We start from the raw sequence: 13,866 nt of genomic DNA, 5'->3' as shown, positions 1-13,866 counted from the left end.
ATCTTCGTTAGCTCTTCAATAACATCCTACTACTTTTTAAGACCCAGAAGAGGTGTTGCTGGAATAGATAGGAATGTACGAATATCCTCTAGAAATTATGATATTTGGCAAAATTTACAATGCCCCTTATTTTAAACCGTCAGTGATGTTTCCTATTCACATACTCTACCTCAAAAGCTCTTTCCCATAAAGTTTAATGGAATCGAATAGGCCTTTAAGTCTAGGAATAAAGCACCCTTTCAAATTTTAATGTAGGTTTGAGCTGTTAAAAAAAATGACTTTCTGAAAATCAAATTTGTCTTTTCTTTCACGTTAAAAGTTCTATATCGTAAAGTTTGTTCAAAGGTTTGCAACAGTTTCCTGTCAGAAACAAGTTTTCAGCGAAAAGGTTTCCTGAGTAGCAACAAGTTCCATGAATGCCGATTTTACACTGAGGTAAAAAATATTTTTATCTACCACTGTAAAAATATATAAGGCTTCTTTATTAAGTGTTTATCCTTCAGCTTAGTTACGCCCCTTAACGGATTGACTGAGCCGCAATCAAGGGCGAAATGTAGTCTCCGAATACTGTAACTGAGAAGGAATTCACTTCCGTCATAGCTTTGGTCATATTTGCATTAGATGCCTTCCTGGTAAATCAGGAATTTGCCAAGCTGTATACACATACAGCTTCACACGTTCCTGATATATAAGTTTTTAGAAGGATATATAACCCTGGCATATAAGTTTTCTCTGAAGGTTTCTAACTACTTGTAATTTCAGGGAGTAACTAACTTTTAGCAGGAAACTTTCCTGATTTTTACCAGATACGTTATTATCAGAAATTAGGCACATTAGCTGCTCAACATTTTCCACGAGAGTTTAGATTTTTTTTCCCCCCACAGTGTGGCAAAGAGAGTTTTCGAAAAAGAAGTGGTGCATAAGAATCGGAGAATTCTCTCAAAATTTGTTAGGAAGGTGGGTAGACAAACAGACCGACTGACAAACAGGGGTGCTGAGTCTGAGGGAAAATGACCGACTCTTGGAGCATTAAAGTCTCCGACTCTGATTCCGCTGCCCTGCCCGGCAGACACACAACTCCCCATCTTTATATCCAACTTTCAACAATTTTATTTTCCAATTTTTACTTGATTATTAATTTATTACTTTTTTACATTTTGTTTCTAGAACTGTTTTAAGATACATTCAGCCTTCTTTCAGTTTTTTTTTTTTTTTTAATTTATTTTTTATTTACTTATTTTTTATTGAGCAATCACGATTGCTTATTGTTCTCATTTGACCGTCCTTGGCGTTCCGGTTCCTTTTTCAGCTTGGACCAGGTACGTCTGCAGCACCACCGCCCATCGTCCTCTGCAGGCGGCGCGGCTGCTCCGGTCCTGAGCTATATCCGCTTCTCCTGGTCGGAGGCGTCCATGTCCTACACACACACACGACTTCACACACATACACTCACACATGCCTACGTGCATCCATACAGGTCTACACACACAAGCCTACACACTTACAAACACAACTATGCACACGTAACTGCCCAGGAGGAGAGGCAGGCTTGGGGGACAGGAGCCGTTTCTAGAAACAATAATTCCAATGAGTAGGGTCTTGTCGCAGTTCGTGATTGCGAAAAACATAATTTGAATTCAGAATTTCCGAATCAAATTAATTTTTTTTTTTTTTTTGTTTTTTTTTTTTTTTTGTTTTTTTTTTTTTTTTTGCTCATTCTATCAACTTTTAGTGACTAAAAGTAGTATACTTTTGACTGATGGAAACAACCCCATTATTTATTTTTTATTTAGTTATTTATTTTTTTATTTTTTTTTACCTTGACTCTTCCGGGAAAGTATTCTAAAAATTACACTAATATCTTCTTCATTTTTTCTATCCTTAATAAAGTATCAGTAGAGAAATTATACTTAAGAAAAAATAACAAATTGATATGATAACCTCAATTACATTAAAGTATTAGATGTCACAATCTTGAATATTTCGCAAATTTGACAAATGAAGCTGTCAGCCATGCAATTAGGGCTATCTAGAGGTTCCATTAGAAACGCGATAAGCTCATAAAATTTATTCTCTAGGTAATTAAATAAGGGGGGATTTTTGCAGGACTTGGAAACATGATAGCTGCTTTGATAAACGTTCACCATCTTCTTAAAACATAATAAAGTGCTTAGAAGAATGCTTTAAGTGACATTTTCCACTTAAATCCGATTCTTTTTAGAATGAGCGTTCTGTCAAGAGGGCTTCCAATTAGCAAGCGGGAAAACATTTTATGATTTTGGTAAATGTTCATTGTTATTGTTCTCCAGCGTATTTGTAATAATTTATAGTTTTCATTGCGACTATAGTTAGAGCCGTCACAATTTTTATTTTCAAGGTAGACCGGGCAAAGCCGGGCAACGCAGCTAGTCTATTTATAATCCAGAAATATTATTTATTCGTGTTCCTAATTTGATCAATATGAGTAGCTAATTCAGCTTTAATTGTTTGTTTTTTGTCTCGTGGGGTAACATTTTTACGAGATAAATATTTAAACTTTTAACATTTCCATTTTTTCGAAAAGTTTTAGGGATATTACTTAATAAATATTAGAAACTGATTCATTGCTTGCGTTATAATTTGTATGATCCATAGCCCTCTGATTGTTTTGTTCATTAATATTTAAAAAATGCAAGTATGACGCGTTCACCCATATTATGCATTGATGTCATAACTAACTTAATTTTTCCATATGAAAAAGGGGGACGCCAGGAAACATTCGCCCCGGGCGCCGTCAACTCTTCAGACGACCCTGGCTGTAGTAATAATAGTATAAATTAACCTCTTTCTATCCTGTAAAGGAGTGATAGTGAACTCAAGTAAAATTTTCTGAAGACAGTGAGAAATAAGATAAATAAATACCTTTGTGCTGAACAGTAAAGTAAGACAAAACAACGTTGGAAGAAGCACAAATTTGTAAATTACAGCAGACACGTGTTTTGGCGTTACAGGGAACGCCTTTTTCAATGCAAAAAACAATGAGCTCATTATTTTTTGCATTGAAAAAGGCGTTCCCTGTAACGCCGAAACACGTGTCTGCTGTAATTTACAAATTTGTGCTTCTTCCAACGTTGTTTTGTCTTACTTTACAGTGAGAAATGTTCTGAAACAATGAGGAATTCCCCCCCCCCCCCGTACAAACTATTTAAATATGCATGCGAAAATCATTGAGAAACAAAAACATTTTTTAAGTTTTCTTTTTATTTTTTCAACTAATTTTTCAGTTTTAGAATGTGTTTTCAGCCCAGAATTTTCGGAAACGGTAACCCAAAATTTTCAGAAATTTCGGATCACAAACACCCCTACCTGTAACAATAAATTTTTGAAATTTTTAACATAGGTTTCATTTCTATCAACTATCAACTATCAACGGAACCTCTGGCCCTCAAACAATGAAGAACTGCTTGCCAAGCGCCTTGCCTTCAGAAGACAACACAATAGATGGTGGTGCCATCTATGGACAGTTCGAGAATTCAGAACCAGGCCAGGAGCCGAATAACTTTCTGGGCGGTCATTCCAATCTCGTCAGCTTGCGAGATCGAGATTCTCGTTCACGAGATCGATTGTGATGTAGAAATGTAGCAAAGTAGTATTGTAATCTACTCGAACCTAGCCGCAAGCTACGTTTGAGTAGATTAAAATTCTACTTTGTGACATTTCTACGTTACAACCGATCACGTGAGCGAAAATCTCGATCTCGCAAGTTGACGAGCTTGGAATGACCACCCTGGTCTGGCACCCTCAGAGGTATCGTTTCACTTGGAGGTCATTGTGACCACGAGCATATTTTACGTCGCGTCGCCCAGTCATTATAATGACGACGGTTAGGTTTTATTTAACTCTTGTTTTTTATAAGTTCCTACTATGCTAAAAAAATTGGCAACGCTTCAAAAAAATGATGGGCAGCTAATGTGCCTAATTTCTCACAATAACATATTCAGCAAAAACCAGGAAAGTTTCCTGCTAAAAGTTAGTTACTTTACTGAAATTAACCTGAAATCTTTCTGAAAAATTCAGAATCTTTTCCAATGGTAACGAATGGTGAAAGAACTTGGAAAAATTGGTTAATTTATTCTGAACGTAAACTGCCTGCTTTTTGTGGACCATACTTAGCATTCGGAAAAATCGGGTTACAGCTCATTCTCCCATTTTGTATCCTCATATTCTTCACGTTTAGTTAGCTGGGCTTAATTTGCATTGAAGCTCCTGCACTTGTCTGACTTCAGATAAATATTTGGATATAATGCGGGAATTCAGATAATAAGACTAAAAGGTTTCATCACTTAATTTTTTTTCCTGAAATCAAGCCCTGTTTACTACTCTGAAGTTCTAATTCATGTTTTTCTGCATGTCTTTTTACTCTAAATCCTCTCCGTTATCATAAAAGAAACGTTCATGGACTTCAAAGATTGAAATAAAACAAATGTCATTAAACTGTAGGGCCATATGAGAAAATAATATTCACAACCTATTAATTTAAATACGAAAATACGCATATTGAATGTATTCTTTAAAATGTTCTTAAGTGAATCTTGTAATAATCTGCAGAAGACTAGTAATTTCTTTTATTTTCATTAGCTTGACTTTTCAAACATTGAAATCAAATTTTAAAGAGCTTTTAGAGTTGATATCATAAAGTGAAGGTAAATTGTTTTTAATTGTAATCGGGGGGAGGGAGGAGCGGCAGATTTTAAGTCCGCCTAGGGGTGACGTGGAGCTAAATTTGGCTCTGAATGTTAACCTATAGAACAAGAGCCTGTGCGCGCCAGGCCTACATCAAAGGTCCAAAAATTTTCTCCGTAAGCAAATCACGACAGGTAAGAAAAGTTCGCAATTATTTAAGCTGAGTAGCGCTGGCTTTGGCAGGAAATAGGTAGCAAAAAGTGCGTCAAAAAAAACTATACATCATTGAGTCATTCCATGTCAAGTGGCCTCGTCGTCTCCACCCGACCATCACTGATTCGAACGAAATTTCATAGAGGTGCAGACGTGCAGACATGCCTTTGAAATTAACCTATACAAATTTTCTGCTTCCAAGACCCAAATCCTGAGTATTTAGGATCAATAAAAAAGGGGGTGGGGGTCCAATATGGCGGATCAACTTTGTGAAACGAATTGCCATGTTTAGGCTAATCCCCCATTGAAGGTCATTGTGGAGCCCACTTTTTTTTTTCTTTTTGATGTATAATTGATTCTGATGATTTGGGTTTCGAGAGCTGAAAATTTGCATAGGTGAGAAATATGTGTCTGCACCTCTCTAAAACATCCTCCAAATCGGAGATGGTTGGATGGGAACCACCAGGTCACGTGACATAGAATCAGGGCCCGACTAAAGTTTTTAAAGACACTGGGCACGAAATTTATTTGGTACCCCCCCCCCTCCCCACCCTGAGCTTATTTCATATGCAGAAGCAGTAAAATATCTTGATACCTGCGTATTAACATATCTGTACTAAATTTGGTGGTACCTTATACTACAAAAAATAGAAGTGACGTAGTATTATACGATAGCTAATCATGATAACATAAGATGTTGTACAAACAAACTTTACCGGTTGGAAAAAGCCATTAATATCAAAATTATCTATGGTATAACTTTAAAAAGTGTTGTAAATATAGAACGAACTTGGAGTGTTTTTGGGATTTGCATAAGAGATAATTTTTACAGGGTTTTTTTTTTCCAGATTTAATATTTACATCTTTTTATAGTGCGATATGGAATGAGTCCAAAATCAAAATTTTACCTACAGGGTTTGTGCCGCCCCCTCCCCCCCCCCAAATGTTGGTGCCCTGGGTCCGTGCCCCATGTGCCCATGCCTTAACCTAGTCTTGCATAGAATGAATCTATGATGTTTAGTTTTTGCAGCAGCTTTACGCACTTTATCTACCATGGGCATCCATACAGGGGAGTAAGTGGGGGCTCAAGCCCCCTCCTCCTTAGAAATAAGAACTTCCTTGCTTTTAGGAGTTTTTTTCTTTGCAAAAACGTAAAAACATTTCTTCTCCAGTCATTAATGAATAAGTCATTGAAAATTTCAAATTTTAATAACTCTTAACATGTACTGAAATCGGTTTCCATTAGGAAAATATCTGAGCCCCCCCCCCTTAAAATTTTGCATATGGACGCCCTTGTTTTCTACCTATTTCCTGCTAAACAGAGCGCGACTAAGCTAAAATAATAGCGAACCGCGTTCTTACCTGCTGTAGTATGCTTACGCAGAAAAAATTTAGGCCTTTATACCATGACGTAGGTATATGGGCTTTCGGATTACTAGTCATGGCTCTCGTAATACAAAATCATTTTGAGATTCCGGAAGATAAGAAGCCAAAGAAGCATGCCATACTGCTTTTTCGCTAGTAACAAGAGAAGCGGACATCGATTTCCCCCCCCCCCCCTCGAAGTGTTTCATTTATTTATTTTTTTTCTGAATAAAGCTCTTTTGCAAGCAATGTCGGCAAAAGCCAAATGTTCAAAACCATAATCCATTGATACGCAATAACATTTTTTTTTTAGCGAAAAGTAATTAATCAAGTAATGATTTATCATGAAACATTCTTGTGCAACATATAAAGCGAAATCGGGGAAATCGAATAGACTGCTGGAATCGCTAAGACAGCAAGTTAGCATTTCGGAGTGAAATAATTAAGGAGCATTAACAATTCTTACACCCCCCCTCCCCCCCCCACACACACACACTACTCGGAGCTACTTTCTTGAATATTTTAAGAACTTACTGACTTTTCACTGCGACGGTTGAAAATCTGCCCGGTCTCGACATTTTATAGCTTCTCTTGCCAAGACGGAGAGTAGTTCATTTCCTAATGAATTAAGTATTAATTGCCTTTTTGACGTTGTTCTCACAAGCAATAGTACCGAATTCATGAACTGTAAATAATTCTTTTGATCTTAAATTTAATAGACAGCATCATTACTGATTAGAAGTAAATCATTTAATCCTTTGAGCTTCACTTATTTACAGAACATCTTTCCTGCAAAATTGAACTTATTGTCGGAAATTTTTTAATACAGTTCAAAGCTGCTGTTGAATAAAGGTTAAAAACCTTGATTAATGCTTTCTTTTAAAACATCACGCTTTTAATAAGTGGCTTACCTAGCATGGGTGTCACTCGGAACGGTAATTTGTGGCACCTCCCCCCTCCCCTCCATCCCACTCCACACACCTTTAAAAAAAAAAGTGTTTGCGTGCTACGCAAACTTACTTTTTCTCGCAAATTGTATGCGTTAATGTTATCAAAACATCACTCATCAGTAACTTTTTGTGTGTGTTTTTTTAAATCATGGATACGTTTAGGATGCGTGCATTTAAGACAGCTTTTGAAGATCGGCGTTAGTACATTTGTCAATCTCGTTCACGTTTTTTTTTTTTTTTTTTCCTTTTTTCCTTTCTTTTTTCGTCCATATCGGTTTTTAGATATAAATTTCAATGCTATTTTGGTTTCTGCTTTCACGGATATTGTTTTGCTTTAATTATTTGCTGAATATTATGAAGGTTACTCGTTCTTTTTACAACTTTCCTTTGATTTAGTAATTTTTCGTGCCATCATTTCACTTAAAATATGAGGGAGAAAATAGTGTTACGTATAATTGCTCGATAATTATTATTTATTTTGATAGTTCTGATTCGGTGCTACCTATTTTAAACAGGCTGACATTATTTTTTATAATTTTAGTTTAGTAAAACGAAAATAATGCGCTTACTTAAGACTGCACCTTTCTCATTTTTTAGTTCTACTTGCTGCACTGGCAGAGATTTAATTTAAAAAACAACAAAAGAAAACAACACAAAGAAAGGTAAATGTAGTTTCAAATAAACTACTATTAGGTGGAACAGGGAACAGTAAATTCAAAAGATCAAGTTCTTGATATTTTTTGAAAATTCATCTTTATCTCTTTATAAGCAGAATATTCAGTCTCATGTTAACACGGAGCGGCGCTAGTAACACGGTACTAGTAGCTCTGATAAGTGCTGCTATATAGTAAAATTAAAAAAAAATTCAATGAAAGTCTACTTAGGCTCTGAACTTTAAAAGCGTTTTACTCAAAACTTTAAAAAGTCCATTTACTTCCCTTTGCTTCTCAGTGCCTCATTTGCAAAACACTGCGACTAAAAAGTAAAACTGCTTACAATAGGGAATAGTTTCATTAGATAGCACACGACATTAAAAAAGAAACACTGCAGACGCTTACATTAAATCTTTTTGACAGAAAAAATATATTCCGCTACCAAGAGACCAAAAATTTGAATTTGTCTTTCGAAAATTGAATTTTCAACTTGTTTCCCTTTCTTGTGCACTTTAAAATGCAAATCCATAAATAAATTTGAAGTTTACAAAAGGTATCTTCGATATTTAGAAAACTAACGCTTATATACAAATAACCTCTCAGTAGATCATTTAGCATTGGAATTCTCGTTAGTGTATTCATTAATAAAATCAGAACATGGTATATTTTACATTAAGGATTCGTGCCGTATTGGTTCCGTAACAAGTATTAACGACAAAATACCTGAAAGTTTCAAAGAGAAAATTCGGAGCGGGGGGGGGGGATTTTTAAAACCACGACACCTGATACTTAAATATACATAATTTTATACATGAGACCAGTTTTTGACAAACATATGAGACACATTTCTTATATTTGAATAGCTTTTTAAGTCAAAATATTATGAATGTTGTTTAATTAACTAGCCCATGAGCTGGTATTCTACCAATTACCTGTAATTAGGCTGCACTGTAGCTTAAGTAGCTACACGTCCGTATTCTGGGGCTAAATACCGATTTCTTTCTATGCAGAGCCGGATCTATGAGGGGGAGAGCAAGCCGGGGTTCTTGCCCCGGGCGGCAGTTTCAGGGGGGGCGGCAAACTCTAGTGGTGCTTGCTGCTTCCACCAGAAAAAAATTGCTTACTCTAAGAAATTCTGGAAAGTACTCTAAATATCAAATATTAAAAATTTGAAACGTACAAAAAAAAGAAAGTAATTCAAAAGGGTGTCATGCTTTCGCGTTTATTTTGCTGACAATTGAAATTGACTCATAGAGTCATTTATTTTCAAAAACAGGTGCATATTTTACAAAAGAAGTTGGCAAAACGGGGCGGTGAGCAGCAAGTGATTCTTTACACAGGCGTTTTTAGGTGTTACAAAGGGAGATAAGTAAGCACTTTTGGTGGGACTGAACAGGAACAAGTGTACTAGCCACATAAATACATTCGCCCTTAGTAAAATTAAATAAAATTTTACTGAATATTGATTGTTTCCTCGTTGATCAATTGGCTTCTGGTGTAGACACCGTGATACCACCTATGGCGGCATATTTTAGGAGGCGGCACATTTTACGATGTCAAGGTAAAATAAAAATACATACATATTCGCTTGGGATTGAAATTATGTTATGCTTCACACACACACACACACCATACAAAACGTTTTCCTTCACAATTTTTCTGAAACACACCCTTTTCTTAGAAACAGGGAGGTGCTGAGCCTGTAAATGTTGCTGGAGGCGTTTACAACTTCCAGCGAATAAACATATTGCTCTCTGTCATAGGTGCAAAAAGGAGGGAAAAGATAGTTTTATCTCCAAATTGGGGGGGGGGGGATGCCAATTTTGATTTTATTCAGTAGGAAATAAAAACTTCGAAAACGCTATTGAAGATATTTTCGCTAGCATTGATTTATGATTTCTATAAGAAAAGATTATAAAAGTGTACAGTATCTAAAGCTTTCTTTTTTTTCTCATTCGCTCTGGATACGAGGTAAATTACAAAATAATGGTGAAAACTTAGTCATAAAAATGTAATGTAGAAGAATAAATAAAAAAATTCTCATATTTATTCTGAAATGAAATGCTCCGTTGTGTAAACAAGACCAATGTAATGTGTGCAGGTTTTATTGGCTCTCCTATACGTAAATCAATCATGACCAATAAGATATAATTAGTATGGGAAAGATAAGAGTTTTTTTTCTGCTTTTCTGTATTGGGTTACAGTTTTGTAGATAAGTGTCAGGACAGCTTGATTAACCAGCTCCTTAAAAAACCAAGTTAGCTAATTACTTTGTGATAAAAAGACGCTGTCTCGAACATATTTTTTTCTTTTTAAAACGAAAAAAAGTTATTCAGTACATAAACATAGTACAAACCCATTGCAAGCTTCAGCTGAATACAATAAGAAATGAATAGATAAATAATCATGACAGTTTCGTAGGGGCCGCCGAAGCATGTTTTAAATAGGAAAAAAAAAGGTTAAAATGCAGCAAGGCGAGATTTGAAACATTGTAAATTGTAATAAATAGTCATATCAACAGTTTAACAGTAAGTTACCGACCCTAAACCAGAGCTAAGGCCCAGAACAACATGCAATATACCAGGCAGTCCGGTTATCACATCCAGGGACTGCAGTTTGTTCTCGTTAGAACAAATCAGTCTGGAATAGTGAATAACCGAGCAGGCCTTCATTTACAAGGTCTGTCTTCAGTTTACGAGTTGAATCGCACCATGCTGCGGACACTCGCTGGCGAGATAAATTTACTTTATCTACCAGTTTGTTCACGCTTTCTGCTTCAATGAAATGACATCTGCCTATTGCTCGTTTATTCACTATTCCTGACTGATGAGTTCTACCAAGAACGAAACTGCAGTATCTTGAAGTGAACATCGGGCTGTCTGTGATATTCCGAATCACGAAAAAACGAAACTGCAGTCTCTGAAACATGATCACCGGGCTGTCTGGGATATTGCATGCAGTTACATCAGTAGTTCTAAGTGTTTGAATGTACAAAATTAAAGTAACCAAAACTTTATCATGAGATTCTGGAGTAATGACAATTAAAATGAAACTAAGTTTCGAAAAGAGGACCTACGGTGTCACTGAAAAGTATCACATCAGTTTGAATCTTAAGGGGGTCCAAGACACAAAAAACGCCAAATTTGGCTTTTTTTTTATCATTTAAAAAACTTAGCCTTTTTTTACTGCTTAAAAGGACGTTTGAATCTTGTTTCTATCTTTATTAGAACAAAAGGTATAATTATTTTTGTTGCATGCATTTAACGGATATTATATTTATCTTTAAAACTTTAAACGCGTTTTTGTCCATAGTGCAATTTTCACCGATTTTCTGCATTCAAACTCTTATAAGTCAAGAATTAATAAAGATAAAGTAATGAAATTCGGAGCATATCTTTCTCAAACTGGTCACTTTAAGTTCTATTCGGCGAATTTTAAAAAAATGTTTACTGCAAAAAATATTTCAAAAAAAAAAAAGTATCTTCAAATTTTCGAAATTTTTCTTCAAATATTTTCTATATTTTATTGAATTAATATTTTTAAAATCGCCGAATAAAAATTAAAGCTTAGATATTTGTGCATAAGTTTTTGAAAAACGTTTTTAAATTGATCAAGAATATTTTATGTTTTAGCGATTTAAAATTACTTTACTTTAAAAAAATTAATAAAATTTAAATAAAATTTTTATTAAAAATATTTATGGTATGATTTTGTTTGTTAAATAAATGGTGAATCAGTGCAAAAAATTTCAAAACTCTAAACTGTTGAGTAAAAATTTTTTCCAAAAGTGTGGCGGACGCCCTTAAACGCTTCAACTTCAAACAAATACAAACATTAGGCAGGAAATAGAAAAATTCACTATGAAAAAATTAAAAAACTAACATTACCAAAGATCGCCTGAAAACTGCGTTTTAAAAGCTAAATCCGAAAACTTTTTGTTGGAGCGTCCCCAACACGCTCGCCAGTGTCATTAAATGTCGTCTTAAATTTTGTTTTCTGGGCTTCAATTTCGAAAAGTTTTCGGAGAAGATACCCCGAAAACACCTCTCCCTCACTCCATTGAAAGTCGACTAAAATCAAGTTTTAAAGCTTCAGTTTCGAAAAATTGTCGGTCGTCTTGACATTATCAAAGAAGACCTACAAGCCTATTGTTTAGATTTCAATTTCGAAAAATTTCCTGGAGAGCACCCTTGAAACTCTTTATTTCCTAACATTACCGAAGGTCACCTCGAATGCATTTTTAAGACAAAAAATTTTAAAAATTCCCTGGGGGGGGGCATCGGATCTTTGCTCTCATTAACATTGTCAAAAATCGACTAAACCTGCGTTTTTAGAGTTTAAATTATCATGAATTTCCAAAGGACAGCCATCCCATCCGTAACAGAATTAGTGATTTAACAACAGCTTTCTAAAGTTTCAATTTTAAAAAAATGGCCGGTAAAGCGCCCCGAATCTACCCCCCTCTCCCCTGCCCTTAACCTATGTGAAGACTCCGAATCTCTCCTTTCCTTAACACCAATTTTTAAAAACCTCACAAAGCTGCGTTTTTGGAGCTACAATTTCGCAAAACTTCTCCGGGAGAGCCCCGAATCTCTTCTCTTTATCCTAGTGTTTCCAAAGATAGCTTACACTTTTGAGACTCTAATTTCAAAAATTTTCATGGGGAATTCTTCAAATCCCCCCTCTCACAAACATCGCAGAAGATCATCTTTCAATAGTCTTACAATGAATTTTTGGAGCTATAACTTCGAACATTTTCCGGGAGAGAGCCCCAAGACCCCCCTCTTCTTCTCGAATATTGTACTTTTTACTGGTATTTGAAGTAGCTAAAAATTATAAAGCGGAAATCACACTACGTGAAAATAGAATTGACTTTGATTTATTTGGTTTCTAAACTATTGCAAATACGTCACTTAATAAAAAAATCAGCAAATAAACTTAAAAGAATGGCAAGCGACTCGCTTGCGTGTCGCGACAAGGTTTATATACAGGGTGATTATAATTAAAGTTCCACATTCCTAACGCTGTAAAAATAAAACCACTGGTCAGAAAGACCTCAAATTTCAACGGAATATTATCGAAGAAGGGGGAAAACGTATGACAAAAGAGAAATAAATAGTTAAAATTTTTAGCAGTAGATGGCGCTGCACGTGTCAGAATATGTAAATCAAAACACCTGTCATGCTCCCGACTCATTAAAGTTGTTATAAAAACGCCAAATACACGTTTTTTTAATCATTCCGCATCTGAGAAGTTCACCATCTCAATGAAAGATCTGGCCGTCCCGATCACCTGATCTTAACCCGTGTGACTTCTGGATATGGGGCTATCTGAAAGCTGTTGTGCTCAGTGCTCCGATTGCAAACTTTGCTGAACTGAAGGCATGCATTGCGCAACACATTCTAAACGTGATCCCGGAAAAACTTTAATCAGTTGTGGAACATGCTGTTTCTCGATTTCAACTTGTTACAGAAAACGGGGTACATTATATTGAATATCTTTTGCACCAGTCTCACGAAAATTAAAGACCGATTTCATTTTAACTGATGCTTTTTATGTGGTTTTCGGCCTCAGAACAATTAAAAACCGATTTTTCCCATCCGATGTGATTTGACCTGTCCGTGCTGGATGGGCTTACTTAACTAACAGTATCACACCAATAGCCTTTTGCACGCTGAGTAGCACGGTGTTTTAGCGTATAGTTTACACATTAGGTAATATTTTATGATTTATTTGTCATTTGTAGTCAACCACTATTAAATTATGATGCTTACAGCGCCATCTATTGCTAAAAATTCCAACTATTTATTTTTCTTCTATCATCAAGTTCCCCCCTTCTTCGATAATATTCCGTTGAAGTTTGACGTCATTCTGACCAGTGGTTTTATTTTTACAGCGTTTTGAAAGTGGAACTTTAATTATAATCACCCTGTACTTTTACGTGATACATATCACGTGATACAAAATTTACATTTTTTGACGTTGCCAGATGTTCGTATTATTTATTCTTTTTCTCCAAATTC

This window comes from Uloborus diversus, unplaced genomic scaffold (genome assembly GCF_026930045.1).
Source record: "Uloborus diversus isolate 005 unplaced genomic scaffold, Udiv.v.3.1 scaffold_1233, whole genome shotgun sequence".
In the NCBI taxonomy this organism is placed as follows: domain Eukaryota; kingdom Metazoa; phylum Arthropoda; class Arachnida; order Araneae; family Uloboridae; genus Uloborus; species Uloborus diversus.
Note: the sequence above shows the minus strand (reverse complement) of the source record.